Consider the following 16,788-nt stretch of genomic DNA (forward strand, 5'->3'; position numbering starts at 1 on the left):
CACGTCTTCAGATGAGGAAATCCGCTCATGGGGCTGAAGGGACTTGCTCAAGGTCACTGATGGCAGCAGGGCGAGCCCAAGTCCTTGTGGCCTCGGCAACAGCCTCCTCCCACCCCCACTCCCTGCCCTACTTGTTTCTCCTCTTCCCCAATCCTAGATCTTCCTTCCGGAATGTGGCCTGCGTGGGTAGTGGAGACGGTAGTTCTAATTCAACCTCTCCTATTTTGCCCCCTCCCCACTGCGTGTGTCCTCACCCACCCGGGCTGGTATCTGACCTTTCCAGGTCTCAGCATGTAGGTAACTCAGGGCCGAGGGGCTCCAGCTGACCATGTGCTCACTCGCACAGCCCCATGGAGGGGACACGTTGAGTCCGGCCTGTCCAGCAGCAGCCTGGGCTGGGGGGGAGGTTACCTTACCTTAAATATCCGAGCTCGTACATTCCCCAGATATTCTCTGTGTGTCGAGACGATGCCAGACCTGTAGTTGCAAAGACGAACCCCAAAGCTCTGTCCCTGAGAAGCCCTCAGGGGGAGGGGGACAGAGAAGCACTGATGACCGTGGGGCCCACCCGGTGGGGGGCGTCCTGGGGCCCTCAGTCTGCGCTCCTGCTACAGGCCCGCGCTGACCGAGAGGGTGAAAGGCAGAGAGCTCGCATGGAGGCTGGCGGGAGAGCGATGCTGGAGCAGCGCCCCCCCCCCCCCCGCCCCAAGTAACAGGTGCACCCGCCTGCCCCAGTGACCGCTCACCTGCACCGAGGCCCTGGGGCACGGCCAGACTCATCTCTGTAGCACCAGGAACCTGGACTGGTCTCCTCCCCTCTTTAAAGACGAGCAGGCTGCAGCTTAGGGAGGTCAAGTCGTAACTGGCCAAGAGTCAAGTTGCTACCAAAGGGCGGGGACCAGACTTGAACCCTGAGGTCAGGGCCCGTGTGGCCGCCAGCCATGACCCCGCGCTGCCTGTGTGCTGCTAGTACGCTCCCTGGCTGCCATTTCTGAAGGGAACTCGGGTCAATGCCACCCCACCCCCAGCCTTCTATGGACAGGTTAGCCTCACAGGCAGGGGTGAACCACGAAGTGCAATGAAGTAGGCGGATCCCAGGGCCCTGCGGGGGAGTATTCCTTAGATCTGCTCTGCAGCGGGAGCCAGGGGTCAGGCCGGCACGCGGGGGGGCCTGGTGCGCATAAAAGTGACCAGGAAGGCAACAGTGAGCAAGCCAGTGTATATCTGTGAGCACAGCAGCCCCGTGTGCAAACATTGAAACACTTAAGCTCCTGAAAACAGGAATTAAAGCTCAGATAAACACAGCTGTTTTGCAAAAACCTTACCCCACAGCAAACCCTAGGCAGAGGCTCAGGAGGCCAAAACTCTGACCTGCAAAACCGCCTGGGGAGAAAGCTTGCCGGTGGGCAAGCTTCTGTGGGCAGAATTTTGCATGTTGCTTCATAGGTCCAAGTGGATCTGAGAATAAGCCGTCTGCACGCTGAAAATACGTTAAGGCCAGGTTCTCAGGCTGGGTGGCTAGCATCATCGGGGCGGGCGGGGCGGGGGGGGGGGGCTTCAGTGTTCAAGTCAGACTCCGGGGCCCTGTGCCTGGAGATTCGGGGTCGTTCTGAGCCTGCATCTAGCCGGCATCCACAGGTGATTCCCACGCACCAACCGGGGGCACGGTCCCTGTCATCCTCAAAAACGACAAGAACTTGAAACCTCACTTTCCCCAGGGACAGGTGAGAGATCAGAACCACAAATGTACGCAAAGCTCGACATGCAGTTGGTCCTTGCTAGGCATCCCTTGAGTGAGTGAACGCAGGAACCCGGCAAAGGCACCGGCTGTTGGGGGAGGGGGAGGGTCACGTTAGCAGGGGAAGCATCGTGCTTTCAAGGGCGTGGGGAGCACCCACCCCAGCGAGGGCCAAGGCCAGGGAGCCTCTGATCCACATTTGCTCTGCCCACTTGCACTGCATATTGCTGACTCCCACCCAGTAAACAGGCGGCTTGACAATGGACCTCTTTTTATGGCGCACTAAGCCTCAGAACAAAGATTCACAAGAATGCATTGTCCAAATGTGCAAGCTTCGTTCCTGCTCAGCTGGAACCACTTAGAAAACTCAGACGCCAGGACTCCCCTGGCCTGCCCTGCCGCCTGTACCAGCAGGGATCTCGTTTCGCGGCTCCAGAGAGAAAGCTCTAGAGGTGACAGAGCAACAGGTGTATATGCCGCCTTTCCTGCTCTCCCTTCCAGGCTAGTGTCGGCGGCCTGGGGTTCACTTTCCCGCCTGAAGCCAAGGCCTGGTCTGGTCCGTGCCAAAGTGGAAGGTGCTGGGGTGGCGGGCCAGCTTGCAAGGAGAGGGAAGATAAGGCAGGAGGCAGAAAATAGGAATAGAGTGAAAGTGAGATCGGCTGCGAATCCGTCTACCGAAGCTGAACTTGCCCCTGGACCCATAGACTCCCCAGGAGAAAATGTGTGCTCGTGCTGGCCGAAAGAATAGACTGTCCTTAGCAGGACTATTATAACGGTAGAAACCTAGAAACCGCCCAAATGTCCATCAACAGTGCAACGGCCGTGTAACCTGGGGATTCATCGCACCATGTGATGAGGATGATCATTATACAGACAGTAGAGATGAATGTCCCAGGGTCGAGTGCAAGACGCCAGACTCTAAATTAGAGTTCACCTTCGATTCTACGTAACAAAAAGAAACAACGTATCTATGTGGTTACAAGTCGGAATCGGGGTTGCCCAAAGGGAATCCTGCAGGAGACGCTGGGGGACCGACTTCGGGGTACAGATCCTATTCTATTTGTTCCTCTGGGTGCAGCTCACACGCTTCTTCACTTTGTGAAAATTCACTGAGCTGTTCACTTGTGATATGTGCGCTTTCTTCATGTGTTATTCTCAGGGGCATGCTGATAAATGTGTAGCCAGCTCTCAAAGTAAAATATTTAGAAACCCTTATCTGTAGCATCTCCCAATTCTGGCCGTGTGAGTGCCTCTAGCACGGCTGATTACAAACTGCTAATGTGATGCCCCTGAATGCCAGGTCGGGAAAAGAGGCACAGATTGTCTAGTCCATCCTTGCAAATTGGGTTGAGCCAGCTCCAGGGGTCTGCTGGTTGTACTTCAACAAAAGTTTTTTGTTTTGCTTTGCTTTGCTTTGTTTTGTTTTGTTTTAAAGGAAGCCTGGGGCACCTGGCTAGTCGGTAAAGCCTGTGACTCTTGATCTCGGGGTTGTGAGTTCAATCCCCACAATGGGCATGGAGCCCATTTAAAATAAAGGTTAAAGGGGCGCCTGGGTGGCTTAGTCGGTTAAGCGTCCAACTTCAGCTCAGGTCACGATTTCTCCGTCCGTGAGTTCGAGCCCCGCATCAGGCTCTGGGCTGATGGCTCAGAGCCTGGAGCCTGCTTCTGATTCTGTGTCTCCCTCTCTCTCTGCCCCTCCCCCGTTCATGCTCTGTCTCTCTCTGTCTCAAAAATAAATAAACGTTTAAAAAAATAATAAAATAAAATAAAATAAAATAAAATAAAGGTTAAAAATAATAATAAAGGGGCACCTGGGTGGCTCCCTTGGTTAAGTGTCTGACTCTTGATTTCAGCTCAGGTCATGATCTCACAGTTTGTGGGTTCAAGCTCCGCGTCGGGCTCTGTGCTGACAGCTCGGAGCCTGGAGCCTGCTTCGGATTCTGTGTCTCCCTCTCTCTCTGCCCCTCCCCTGCTCACGCTTTCTCTCTTTCCCTCTCTCTCTCTCTCCCTCTCTCTCCTCCTCCTCTCAAAAATAAACATTAAAAAATTTTTAATTAAAATAATAATAATAATTAAAATTAAAAGCTAAGTCTGCTCAAATGCAAAGGTGAGCCCTTGATGACCTCGCTACCTGCTTAACATCTGTCACCTACCTCCCCACCTCTCTTCTTTTTTAAACATACAACAGCTTGGGGCGCCTGGCTGGCTCAGTTGGTAGAGCATGTGACTCTCGATCTTGGGGTCGTGAGTTTGAGCCCCGTGTTGGGTGTAGAGATTACTTAAATAAAACTCAAACATATAACAGCTTCAATTGCAATATAACTCACAGACCATACAGTTCGCCCATTTAAAATGTACATTTCGATGGTGTTTAGTGTATTCCCAGAATTGTACAACCGTCACCACACTTAACTTTAGAACATTTCATCACCCCAAGAAGAAACCCCGTATCCATTAGTCACTCCCCATTTCCCTTCAGCTCTTGACAACTGGTAATTTACTTCCGGTCTATATAGGTTGGTCTCCTTTACACATTTCATATAAATGGAATCATAAAATATATGGTCCTCTCTGGCTTCTTCTACTTAGCATAATGTTTTCAAGGGTCATCCATGTTGTCGAATATATCAGTATTTCATTTCTTTTCATTGCCAGATAATATTCCACCCTATGGATGTACTTCGCTTTGTTTATCCGTTGATGAGCCTTTGGATTGCGTCCCCTGTTTGGACCGTTTTGAATAACGCTGCTGTGAACATTTGTGTGTCAGGTCTTGTGTGGGCGTATGTTTTCATTTCTCATCCCTAAGAGTGGACATGTTGGGTCATGGGTATCACTGTGTGTGACCATGTGAGGAGCTTCGGACTGATTTCCACGGCGGCGCCCTGTGTTACACCCCCACCAGCGGTTCGTGAGGACTTCCTGTTTCTCCACGTCCTCGACAACACTGTTTATTATCTGTCTTTTTTATGAGAGCCTGCCACGTGGGGTTGGAGTGGTGCCTCATTGTGGTTTTGATCTGCGTTCCCCTGATGACTAACGCCATGGATCGTCCTCTCATGTGCTTCCCGGCCACGTGTAAGTCTGCTACAGAGAAGGCTACATAGTAACCTTTCCCCGGGTTAAAATGGGGATTGTCTTTTCGTTACTGACTTGTAGGAGGTTTATTTGAGAGAGGTTTATTTGAGAGAGAAAGAGAGTGAGCAGGGGAGGGGCAAAGGGACGGAGAGAGAGAATCCCAAGCAGGTAGCCCTCCATCAGCACAGAGCCAGACTCGGGCTCGATCCCACGAACCGCGAGATCATGACCTGAGCTGAAATCCAGAGTCAGACGCTCAACCAACTGAGCCACCCAGGCGCCCCTACAGGAGTTCTTTATATTTACTACATACAAATCCCTTATGAAAGATATGATTCACAAAACTTTTCTTTCCTTCTGTGGGTGGTCTTTTCCTCCCACTCTTGGACGTGAACGTGTCTTCAAGAAGATGGAACTTTCAGGAATCACAAACTCTGAAGCCTTCAAAGCCGGAAAAATAACCTAAATATGTGAGGTGATCTTTGGGATTTCTCTGGTAATACTGTTGTCCAGACTAAACTAAGCATTTCTACAGCCTCTAGAAGCAGAGCTACGGGCTTTGGAGTCTCTGGCCCTGGGTTTGAGGCTGCGTGCCTCCCTCACAGCTGAGCGAACGTGGGCCAGTCAGCCTGCCCCTCAGCCCTTAGTTCGCTTGTCCCTGAAGCGTGAACACCCCCACCACCCTCACAAAATGGACAGAGGACAGACAACTTGGAGCACTTCACGATAAGCCCTCCTGAATAATGTGTCTATACATGCCACTTTGATAAATATATTTTTTAATATAAGACCTGCATCTGGTCTGGCATAAATTATTGGACCCATAAATGATAATTCCTCTCTCCCCGATATTTACCCCAAAGAGCCTGTCACAGCCCCCTCAACCCTCTACTTTCAGATCATTCTTTTTTTTTTTTTTTTAATTTTATTTTTGAGAGAGAGAGACAGAGAGAGAGAGAGAGAATGCAAGCAGGGGAGGGGCAAAGAGAGAGGGGGACAGAGGATCCGAAGCAGGCTCTTAGCTGTCAGCACAGAGCCCCATGCGGGGCTTGAACTCGCCAAGCACGAGATCCACGAACCTCAAGATCATGACCTGAGCCAAAGTGAGACGCTCAGTTGACCGAGCCACCGAGGCGCCCCTGCTTTTATTCTTATTTCCTCAGGGGCCAACAGGAGTGTCTCTCAGCTTCTTGGGCCAAAAAGAACTTTACCAACATTTGAAACCAAAAGAAAGTGTTCTTTTGCTCTCCTTTCGAGAGGAAACCCTTCTGGCCCCTGGAAAGGTTTCTCGGTCTCCCCCACAGCACCGCCCCCACCGCACAGAGGGGGAGCCCCTCGGGGAGTCTTGGGCCTGGTGCCTGCACCTTGCAGCCCTCACCCTGACGCCCCCACCCCCCCACCCCGCAGCCAGCGTGCCCCGACGTCAGCTGGCACAGCTGCCTGGGGAGCAGGGGGCAGGGGGCAGGGGGCAGGGGCCGCGGTCTCGGGTCCTGGAGATCAGGCCTGGTGGTTCCGAAGCCAGACTTTCTTTCACACACAGCTTTCCTCGGGGGGGCATGGACACATTGCTGAAGGTTGAGCTGTGAGTTTAAAAATAAAAATGAAACTCTGGTGCAAGTTCCTCATCTCTGCCCCCTTGGGCTCTTAACGGTCAAGTCACTCCCTTCGGTGAGTCAGGCTGGGAAATGCTGATATCACCTCGGTCAGAGAATCCTCCCTGCGGGGCAGGCTTCCCGAGGCTCAGACCTGCTCCCTGGCACCGTGACCGTGACCGGAACGCCCGACCAGCGGCCAGGAGGTCCTCTAGGGGCCAAGCGGAGAGCAGGGGCCCCGCTGCCCCCCTTTGCTCTCTGCGGGCTTTGTTTTCCCCTCTCCTTCACCCGCGGGGCTCACGCTTGAGCCTGAGAAGCACAAGCCCTGCACCCCGGGGCTCTGAGTCAGCAGGTGGGGCCCAGGACCCCGCCCTCTGAGCAGATCCACCCAGGTGGTTCGACGCTGCTCACGGACCGTCCCCTGAAACTAACACTGATAAATTTTCCCTTTTCTTGTTTAATCAGAGCAACACGAGACTAGGAAAGCATGGATGGAAATGGCCTGGGGCCCGGCTGCTACGCTGAGAGGTCCCTTCCAGCCCCAGCGGCTGCCTGGCCCCCTCCACTCACCGATACCCCCCACCCCACCCCAGGGGCTCTGGCACCTCCAGGGCCCAGGCTGTCGCCCAGATGTGAAGGTCCTACTAGGCACCAGGTGTGTCTGCCCTCCTCTTGCTCCCGGTAGCTCTAAGCACATCGTGGGGCCTCAGGTAACAGCTTTTCTTTTTTTTTTTTTAATGTTTATTCATTTTTGAGAGACAAAGACAGACAGAGTGTGGGCAGGGGAAGAACAGAGAGAGAGGGAGACACAGAATCCAAAGCAGGCTCCAGGCTCCGAGCTGTCAGCACAGAGCCCTTCACGGGGCTCGAACCCATGAACCGCGAGATCATGACCTGAGCCAAAGTCAGATGCCCGGCTGAACCACCCAGGCGCCCCCTCAGGTAGCATCTTTAAGGAGGGGGAATAAGAAGCATGACCCCAGCCCCCCAAAATCATGCCAAGAGAAGAATGACAAGAAGCAAAAACAACCTAGTCCCAGCTCTCGAAATCAGATCCAGTTGGCACCGTTATGAACACGGTTCTGCTCACGCTCACGTTCTGCTCACGCTCACGGTTCTGCTCACGGTTCTGCTCCTGTCCAGTCAGGAGGGGGTGGGGGGCAGCAGGGGCAAGAAGAATAGGAGGCACCTCCCGATCAGCACTACGGAACCCAGGAGGGCGGAGCCTGGGTCCGTCCTCGCTTAACTCCAACCGATGGGATGAACTTGCGCGGGCCTTTTCCCTTCTCCATTTTAGCTTCTTGGTCTCTGCAGCACGGGGTACATAGCTTTGCCTGTCCTGGAGCCACCGGGAGTGTGTGCTTGTCTGTGCGTGTGCATACGTGCACATGTGTGCTCTTGCTGCACACTGGTGTCCTTCCCGAATCCCTGTGTTGAGATCCTAACCCCCAGGGTGAGGGTATTTGGAGGTGGGCCCTTTGGGGGTGCTTACGTCAGGAGGATGGAGCCCTCATGAATGGGGTCAGTGCCCTTGTAAGAGAGGCCCCACAGAGCTCCCTCAGTCGTCTTCCACATGAGGACGCAGCAAGCGACCCCCCCGTCCAGAAGCAGACCCCCACCAGACGCCAAATTCGCTGGTGCCTCCATCTTGGACGTCCTATCCGCTAAGGAAAAATAAGTAACAAGAAATAAATCTTGGGGCACCTGGGTGGCTCAGTCGGCCAGGCGTCTGACTCTTGATTTCGGTTCAGGTCATGATCTCTCAGTTCGTGAGATCGAGCCCCATGTCAGGGTCTGTGCTGACAGCACAGAGCCTGCTTGGAGTCCTCTGTCCCCCTCTCTCTGCCCCTCCCTGCTCGAGCACATGCTCTCGCACTGTCACTCTCTCTCTTTCTCTCTCAAAATAAATAAACTTAAAAAAAAAGAGGGGCACCTGGGTAGCTCAGTCACTTAAGCACCCAGCTCTTGATTTCAGCTCAGGTCAGGATCTCACAGTTCATGGGTTCATGCCCTGCGTCGGGCCCTACGCTGACAGTGCAGAGCCCGCTTGGGATTCTCTCCCCCTCACTCTGCCCCCCTCCCCTGCTCGCTCTCACTGTCTCTCTGAAAATAAATAAATATACTTAAAAATGATTGTTTTTAAAAGAAAGAAATCTCTGCTGTTTTAAACCACTCAGTCTATGGTTATGTGTTATAGATGAAGACAGTTCGTGTGTGTGCATATGTGTATGTGTGTGCATATGTGTATGTGTGTGCATATGTGCATGTGTGTGCGTGTATGTGTGAGCATGTGCATGCATATGTGTGTGTGCATGTGGATGTGCTTATATTAGGCTCCGAGCATGGTGAATCACTGTGCTGTTAGATGAGGTGATTTTTCCCCTTGCCATGACCTTCTGGAACGTGTACAGTCTCCTGCCTTCCAGCCTGCTCTGCCATAATGAATCACTGCAGGAACTAGCAAGCTCTGTCTCCACTCCCGTGAGCCCCAGTTAGCTCCCCCTCTTGTGCCCTGAGGACGCTGGTCAGAGCCGCAGGATGCTGAGCTCCAGGCTGCAGAAAGTATCTGGTCCTGGCCCCTTCCAGGGCCGTCTGCCCTCAAGGGCTTCAGGCACCGGCCAAGGAGAGGGCGGCCGTGGGATCCCACTGGTCCGGGGAGATGAGAGTGGCCTGGACTCCCCAAGAACAGGTGCACTCAGAAGGAGCCCTCCCTGATCCTGGGTATCTCTGGCCCGGGGAGGCCAAGCGACTTGCCCACACGTTGATTAAACACTTAGCATTTTTCAGGCACTTAAAATATCCTACTGTGTTTTAGCCTCAAAGTAAGTGTTTAAAATAAGTCCTGTTATTATTTCCACTTTATAGATGGGGCCCCTGGGGCTTTCAAGGGGGTAGTTTCCTAGCGCTGCCATCACAAATGACCACAAACACAGTAGTTTACAACAACACAAACTCATTCTCCCATCGTTCCAGATGTCAGAATTCTAAAATCAAGGGGCGCCTGGGTGGCTCAGTCGGTTAAGCGTCTGACTTCAGCTCAGGTCATGATCTGATGGTTCGAGGGGTCGAGCCCCGCGTCGGGCTCTGTGCTGACAGCCTACTTCGGATTCTGTGTCCCCCCTCTCTCTCTGCCCCTCCCCTGCTCAAGCTCTGTTTTTCTCTCTCTCTCAAAAATAAATAAACATTAAAGAATACAAAAATAAAAAAGTCTAAAATCAAGGTGCTGGCCCGGCTGTGTTCCTTCTGGAAACTTCAGGGGAGAATCCATGTCCTTGGTTTTTTTCAGTTTGAAGAGGCTGCTTGCGTTTCTCTGGCTGGTGGCCCCCTCTCCCTTCTCCAAAGCGTGTGGCTCCAACCTCTGGTTACGTGGTCACATCTTTTTCTTCCATTGACCCTCTCACAGTCCTGTATAATTATTTTGATGACATTGGGCCCACCCGGACCATCCGGAATAATCTCCTGATCTCAAAATCCTTAATCACAGCTGCAAAGTCCCTTTTGCCAGGGGAGGTAACCTACTCACAGGTCCCGGGAATAAGGACATGGATGTCTTTGAGTGGCGGTGGGGGGGCAGGGGGGGTGCTTTATTCTATGACCGAGAGCTTAAAGGACTTTCCCAAAGTCACTCAGCTGGAGAACAGTCTGGGTCGGGTGGCGTCCAGGGGCTTGCTTCCTCAAACCACTGTGACCACATGCTTGTCATCTGTGGCCACACCCAGCAGCTCTCCCACGAGCAGGGCTTGCACCTGGCTCTGCCCTTGACAGGTTCCCCTGCCCGACACTCCCCAGCCGGGGGCAAGGGTCGGCCCAGCCAGGGGTGGACAGGGAGGGCGACCCCCCCAGGAATCTCAGCCTTGCCCACCAGGCCTCCAGGTCTTTAATGTCCTTCCAGTTTGAGGCAACATCTCCTCGTGCCTGGTCGCCCATCTTCCTAGACTGATAGATACCTAGGCCTCTTTCTGATCACCATCCCTTCTCTCAAAAAAGCATTTACCGGGTACCTACTATGTGCCGGGACCCCAGGACACAGAGGAAAATCACCACCAATCATGCTTATGTGAACATTTAGGGTCAAATCCACGAAGCAAATGTCCACAATACTTACATAAAGAAGTTTCCGGGAGGGTGGCAGCCTAAGTTATAATAATCCTTTTGGCAATACATAAGAGGCACAAAAAGTATTAATATGCCAACCCAAACTCCAACTCTTGGGAATTTTCCCTGAGAAAAATACAAGATTTATACCATTCTGTAATTTAAAAAAACACACGTGACTAGTTAATTATGGTACCTCCACCCAAAAAAATATGTAGCCACAGGAAAGAACCACAGAACACACAAACATGCTTACTGTATGATGGCTTCAGAGCATAACCTAACACGCAGCAACAGGGCACTAATTTACAAAGCTAAGGTGCATCCGGACAAGGGAACGCTAACAGCCGTGAAAAAGAAGACGGAAATCCTGACGTGTGTCAAAAGAGAAAGATCTCCGTTACATATGCGGTTTAGACGTGGAAAAATTCTGGAGAGATCTGAGATTTGAGTGCCGCTGTTCTGAGGTCAGAACTGTATGTCTGCAGCCTTATACATGTATAATATATATAATGATATATATACACATATATACATGTATTATAATGTATATACATATATACATGCATATATTTACATATATATGCATATATTTACATATACATGCATATATTTACGTGTGTGTGTGTGTGTGTGTGCGCGCGCGCGTGTGTGTAACTGGTGGAGACAAGTCTTAACCACTTTGGAATAAACCACTTTGGAAAGTGTGTAATAGCTTTAATAAATTTGAAGTTACATTTGTCTACCTATGACCGGGCCGCTTCAGTCTTGGATACAAATGAGATTCTTTCCTATGTGAGCACAAGGAGGCAGGGAAAAGAACATCCCTGCAAAAGCCCCGTTTAAAAGAGCAAAATATTCGAATAATGCAGATGTCATCTGCATGGCCCAGACAATCGTGGTCACGTTATACAGTGGAATACTTACAAAGTGTTGATAAATTCTTAGAACGAGTTAACCAGTTTTTCTAGGTGTCATTCTACTACCTAGAAAATGATCCATTCTGGGGCCCCTGGGCAGCTCAGTTGGTTGAGCGTCCGACTCTTGATTTTGGCTCAGGTCATGATCTAATGGTTCATGGGATCGAGCCCCATGTTGGGCTCTGTGCTGACAGTGTGGAGCCTGCTTGGGATTCTCTCTCTCCCTCTCTCTCTCTCTCTGCCCCTTCACCACTTGTGCTCTCTCTCTCTCTTTCTCAAAATAAACAAATAAAGGAGTATTTTAAAAAAGAAAATGACCTGTTCTCATGGAGCCTGCATGGTAACAGAGGGTTGGAGAGACAGAAAGACTACTGGCTTTCCACGTGGTGGTAATGAACCACTGTGAATCACTCCATGAACAGACCAGGGCTACATGTAGCCACATGAATCGCACTGAGCAAAAAAGAAAAGTGCAGAAGGATTCATACAAAATGCAACCACTTGTGCAAAGTTTTAAAAATCCACAAAGTTCTACATATTGTCTATGCATGGGCAGTGATGAAAGATGAATGCAGAATAACGGTGATCCCACAGGACGGGTGGGGGAAGGGCTCGTCCCGTCTCTTTCCTCCCAAAGAAAGGAAAGAGAGGAGGAAGGAGAGATGGCAGGAAGGAAGAGAGAGATCTGACGCAACCACGGCACAATGTGGACATATTGCAGAGCACGTGGCAAGTCGCCCTGGGGCTGGCCCTGGAAGGAAGGGTGTGACCTGCCGGGTTTGGTGGCAAGAAGAAGGAAGCACATTTCTGGAGGGAGAAGCTGCCTCAACAGACAGGGCACCTTTCTACCATCATGCCGAAACGCTTTCACCACTGCGAAGAAGCGAACACCCAAGCTGTTTTTCTCTCCCGGACGTAAGCTGTGGGCAGGATGGCCTCCCCTCTGTCCTCCTCCACACCGGGCTCACCTTCACCTCGATTCTCCCTCGTTCCCCCTCCTGTTTGTGACATTTCCGCCAGAGGTTGGGCAGAAAGTATATGGGGTCCTCCTGCGACGCCCAGCTGCCCAGCCTCTGCGCAAACGCCCCCGGCCCCGGGGACTGAGGAATGTCTTCTGTCTTATGAGTTCTTCCAAGACACATTTACAGAGCACCTGCTGGGTGCCAGGCCCCGTTCTGTGTGCTCAGGAATCAAACAAACAAGATCTCCATTTTCTTGAAATTTACATCCAGTGGGAGGAAACAGAAAACTCATAGGTAAGGTAGTATCTGATAAGTGCCATGTAGAATATCCAACAAGATAGTCTGATACTGACCAGCGTCCGTTGGGAATCCCCTCGGACTTTAGAGACTTCTTGCTTTTCCCTCAATGAGGCTTAAAGTGAACTTTTGACTATCCCCCCCAAAAATAAAAATCTGTTTTAGGCTTATGATTCTCTTTCACTGAAAAAAGAGGGGATTCGGGTTAAACAGTCTCCCAACTGGTAGTTGTTGGAAAGAATCGCTTTGCCCTCTGTCCCTCTGAAATACCATTGGTGTGCCAGGAATGTGACTTTTATGAGCATTCTCCGGTGACAGTGCCTGTTCCTTGCCTGTTCTTGCCACGATTAGTTGGTAACAACTCTTGCAGGAATGAGCCAGCTCTCTCTCACCAGTAAGGTGATGCACCCAAAGATTTACTTTTTTAATCTGTAAAACAGGGGCGCCTGGCTGGCTCAGTTGGAGGAAAATGCCACTCTTGATTTCGGGGACATGGGTTTGAGTGTAGAGATTACTTAAATACATTTAAACTGTGAAAACAAAAACATCACGGGGAACTATGATGATTATAGGAATGTATCTCACTCTTTCTTTTTAAAGGCATTTTTTTTTTTCCTTTTAAGGATAAAAGGTGTGGAAAGAATCATTCGCTATTTCTTTCCAGAAATACTTTGTGAGCTCTGTTCTGTGCAGACCATGGTGTTTGGTGCTGGGCAGGGAGATGATGGAAGAACTTCCTGCATTCAGAGTTTCCTGACCATTGGCCCCCAGATGGTCACAGGGTGCGACAAAAAGGGTAAGTGCCTGAAAGGCGCTGTGCAATGGAGTTCAGGGCGGAACCGGGATTCCTTCCTGGGGCAGTCATGGCCCACTCCATGGGGCGGGGCTCTGGAGGATAGGAAGGATCCTCAAAGGAGCAGAGGCTGGGGGGTGGGGGCGAGGAAGGGGGTATGACCCTCTCTAGCCCCTCCAAAAATCACTGTCCTTGCAACCGTTGTCCAATGTCTGAAACAGTATTTTCTCTTGTTATTTTTTTCCCCAAATATTTTAAGGCTGGTGAATAAATCCAGCTCTTGTTACCCCGTCTTACTTAGAAGCCCCCCCCAAATCTGTTTTTTATCTGTAAAGCCTCTTCCTATTGGTGATCCCCACTGTCCTGTCAATGTGGTCATCCAGTGACTAGATTACTAGGTGCCCGAGGGTGAATTTTCCAGAGTGACTTCTGGTAACAGTAGAGACAGGTTTAAGGCCTGGAGTTCAAGTCCAGATCCTGCTACTAAATAAATGACTTTGGGCATGCCACTTGGACTCTGGCCTCCGTTCTGTTTCCAGATGGCATAACGTTGCCTGCCTCACCTTCGGGGAACAGAGTTTGAAGGTGAAGGAAAATGTGTATAAAATGCCTTTGTGAGCTCTAAGTCCCACGGGGTGGTAAGGCCTCTATCAGCCATTCGTACAGGCCTCCCCCACCTCGGCCGACACGGGTGAGTTGCCCACCTCAGAGCCGGCAGGGGCGGGTGACCTTGCTAGGAGCTGCTGGCAGCAGTGAAGGTCGGGTGAGAGGGGGGCAAGGCTTGTTGTAGGGCCCAGTGTTTCTCAAACCCAGCACGCCTTGGATCCACTCAGCGAAGGTCATCAACGTGCAGGTTCCGGGGGCCAGCCACCCTATCAGACTAGAATATGTAGGGGTGAGGCCCGGAAATCCGTATTTTCCACAAGTCCTCCAGAGGATTCTGGCGTAAGTGGCTCTGGGACCGTGCTTTTTTTGTTTAAAATTGTTTCTTTTTGGGGCACCTGGGTGGCTCAGTAGGTCAAGCATCCGACTTCAGCTCAGGTCACGATCTCACCGTCTGTGGGTTCGGGCCCCCGCATGGGCTCTGTGCTGACAGCTTGGAGCCTGGAGCCTGCTTCGGGTTCCGTGTCTCCCTCTCTCTCTGCCCTTCCCCACTCGTGCTCTGTCTCTCTCTCTCTCACAAAGATAAATAAACATTAAAAAAAAAAAATTAAAAAAAAAAAAAGAACATAGGATTGAGAGTCTGGAGAGCTGGGCTTTAGTCCTGTCTCTCACTTGCTCTGCGACCTTCTGTAAGTCACTCAAATTCCCCATGATTCGGTTTCCTCACGTGCAAAGGGAAGAGTGCTGCCCTGTCTTCATCTCAGGACTGTGAAGTGACAGCACAGGAGACCAGGGCTATGGAAATCCTTTGAAATGTAGGAAGCGCTGAGCTTCTGAAACACAGTCCCAGGGAAAATGGAAATAGAGCCTGCGAGCATGGCAGACACGAAAGCCATCGCAGAGGCAGCCGGGGCCTCAGGGAGAGCCTGGGGCAAGGACGTCTTGACACGGAGCGGGCCAGGGGGGCATCCTTGGGAGGCAGGGCGAGTCCTATGTGTGGGTCAGAGGAGGCCAGGGTGAGGGTGGGAACTGAACCTGGAGGGAGGGAGGGAGGTGAGGGAGGAGACTTCCACACCACAGGGGAAGGGGCGAGGCCAGAGGAGCCAGGACACAAACCCAGGGTGCAGTTCACATGGGGCACCTGGGTGGCCTGGTCGGTTAGGCATCTGACTCTTGCTCTCAGATCAGATCATGATCTCATGGTCTCGTGAGATTGGAGCCCTGAGTGGTGCTCTGGGCCGAGAGCCCAGAGCCTGCTTGGGATTCTCTCTCTCTCTCTCTCTCTGGCCCCACCCCTGTTCACATGCACTCATGCTCTCTCTCTCTCAAAATAAAATAAGTAAATTAAAAAAAAAAACAACGTTGGGGCACCTGGGTGGCTCCCTTGGTTGAACGTGTGACTCTTGGTTTTGGCTCAGGTCATGACCTCACAGTTCATGGGACGGAACCCCGTGTTGGGCTCTGTGTTGACAGCGCGGAGTCTGATTGGGATGGTCTCTGCCTCTCTGCCCCTCCCCGCTCACAGGCTTTCTCTCTCTCTCTCTCAGAAATAAATACATAACATTACAAAAGTAAAGAAAACATAAACGTAAAAACAGGTTCATTTAACCCTAAAAAACACAGATTGATGCGATAGCTCAGGTTCCCAGTTTCCTTGGCCCAGAAAGGGTAATTAACTGGCCAAAGTCACACAGCGAGGAGGAGGCTGAACCAGTATCTCCATCCAGCTATTGTGGCTCCGGAGTCCATGCTCCTAATCACTTTGCTGGCTCTCTGTGGCAAAGGGAGAGAGGAAAGGTTAGGACAGCGGTTCTTCTGGAGAAGGAGGGACAGAAGGGGAACAGAAGGGTCTGCGGGAGCTCCAAGGCTGTTAGTTTGGGGCTTTTTTAAAAAGCATCTGCCACGAATATGACTGAATCCGTTTTGCGAGGGCTGTCATAGCAAAGTACCGAGGACTGGGTGGCTTAAAACGGCAGAAATTTCTTTTCTCGCAATCCCAGAGGCTGTTCTTTCCCACAGCCTCTCTCCCTGCCTCGTAGATGAAGATGCCTTCATACAGTCTTCACTCGTACGTGTCTGTGTCCTAATTTCCTCTTGTAGGACGCCATTCATAGTAGATTACAGCCCTTCCCTGTGACCTCATTTTAACTCAATCATCTCTTTCAAGACCCTTGTCTCCAAAAACAATCACATTCTCGGGAGTAGGGAGTAAGACTTCAATGTATGAATTTGGGGGCGGGGGCCCATAAATGATGGCCGAATAAGAAGATAGGACGGAGCTGGTGGCGGGTACGTGGGTACAGTGCTCCACGCTCCACATTGCTTTGTATGCTAAAATATTTCATAATTAAAAAGTCAGTGTGATCGATTACAATACCGCACTTAGGAATGACGAGGCACGCTGGGTGGGAAGGGGAAAGAGTCCCCGAGAAATGGCCACGTGCAGCCTCACTGCGGTCCAGAGCTGGCTTCTCTGCGGCGCCCTAAAAGCACTTGGAGACCTTTGAGAGCACTCTGAAGTCTGAGCCCCTCCCAAAATCAATGAACTCAGAACCTTGGGCTGAGGCTCACATCTTGGAGGGCAAACACGTTCCCCAGGTGTGTCCAACGTGCACCGGGGCTGAGAACCGCTGCTCTAAGTCGGTGGGTGGCTCGCAAACTACCTTCTGCGGAATCACCTGGAGGGCTTGTTAAACCCAGTGGCGCTGGG

The sequence above is a fragment of the Lynx canadensis genome, chromosome F2, assembly GCF_007474595.2.
Source record: "Lynx canadensis isolate LIC74 chromosome F2, mLynCan4.pri.v2, whole genome shotgun sequence".
NCBI classification, from domain to species: domain Eukaryota; kingdom Metazoa; phylum Chordata; class Mammalia; order Carnivora; family Felidae; genus Lynx; species Lynx canadensis.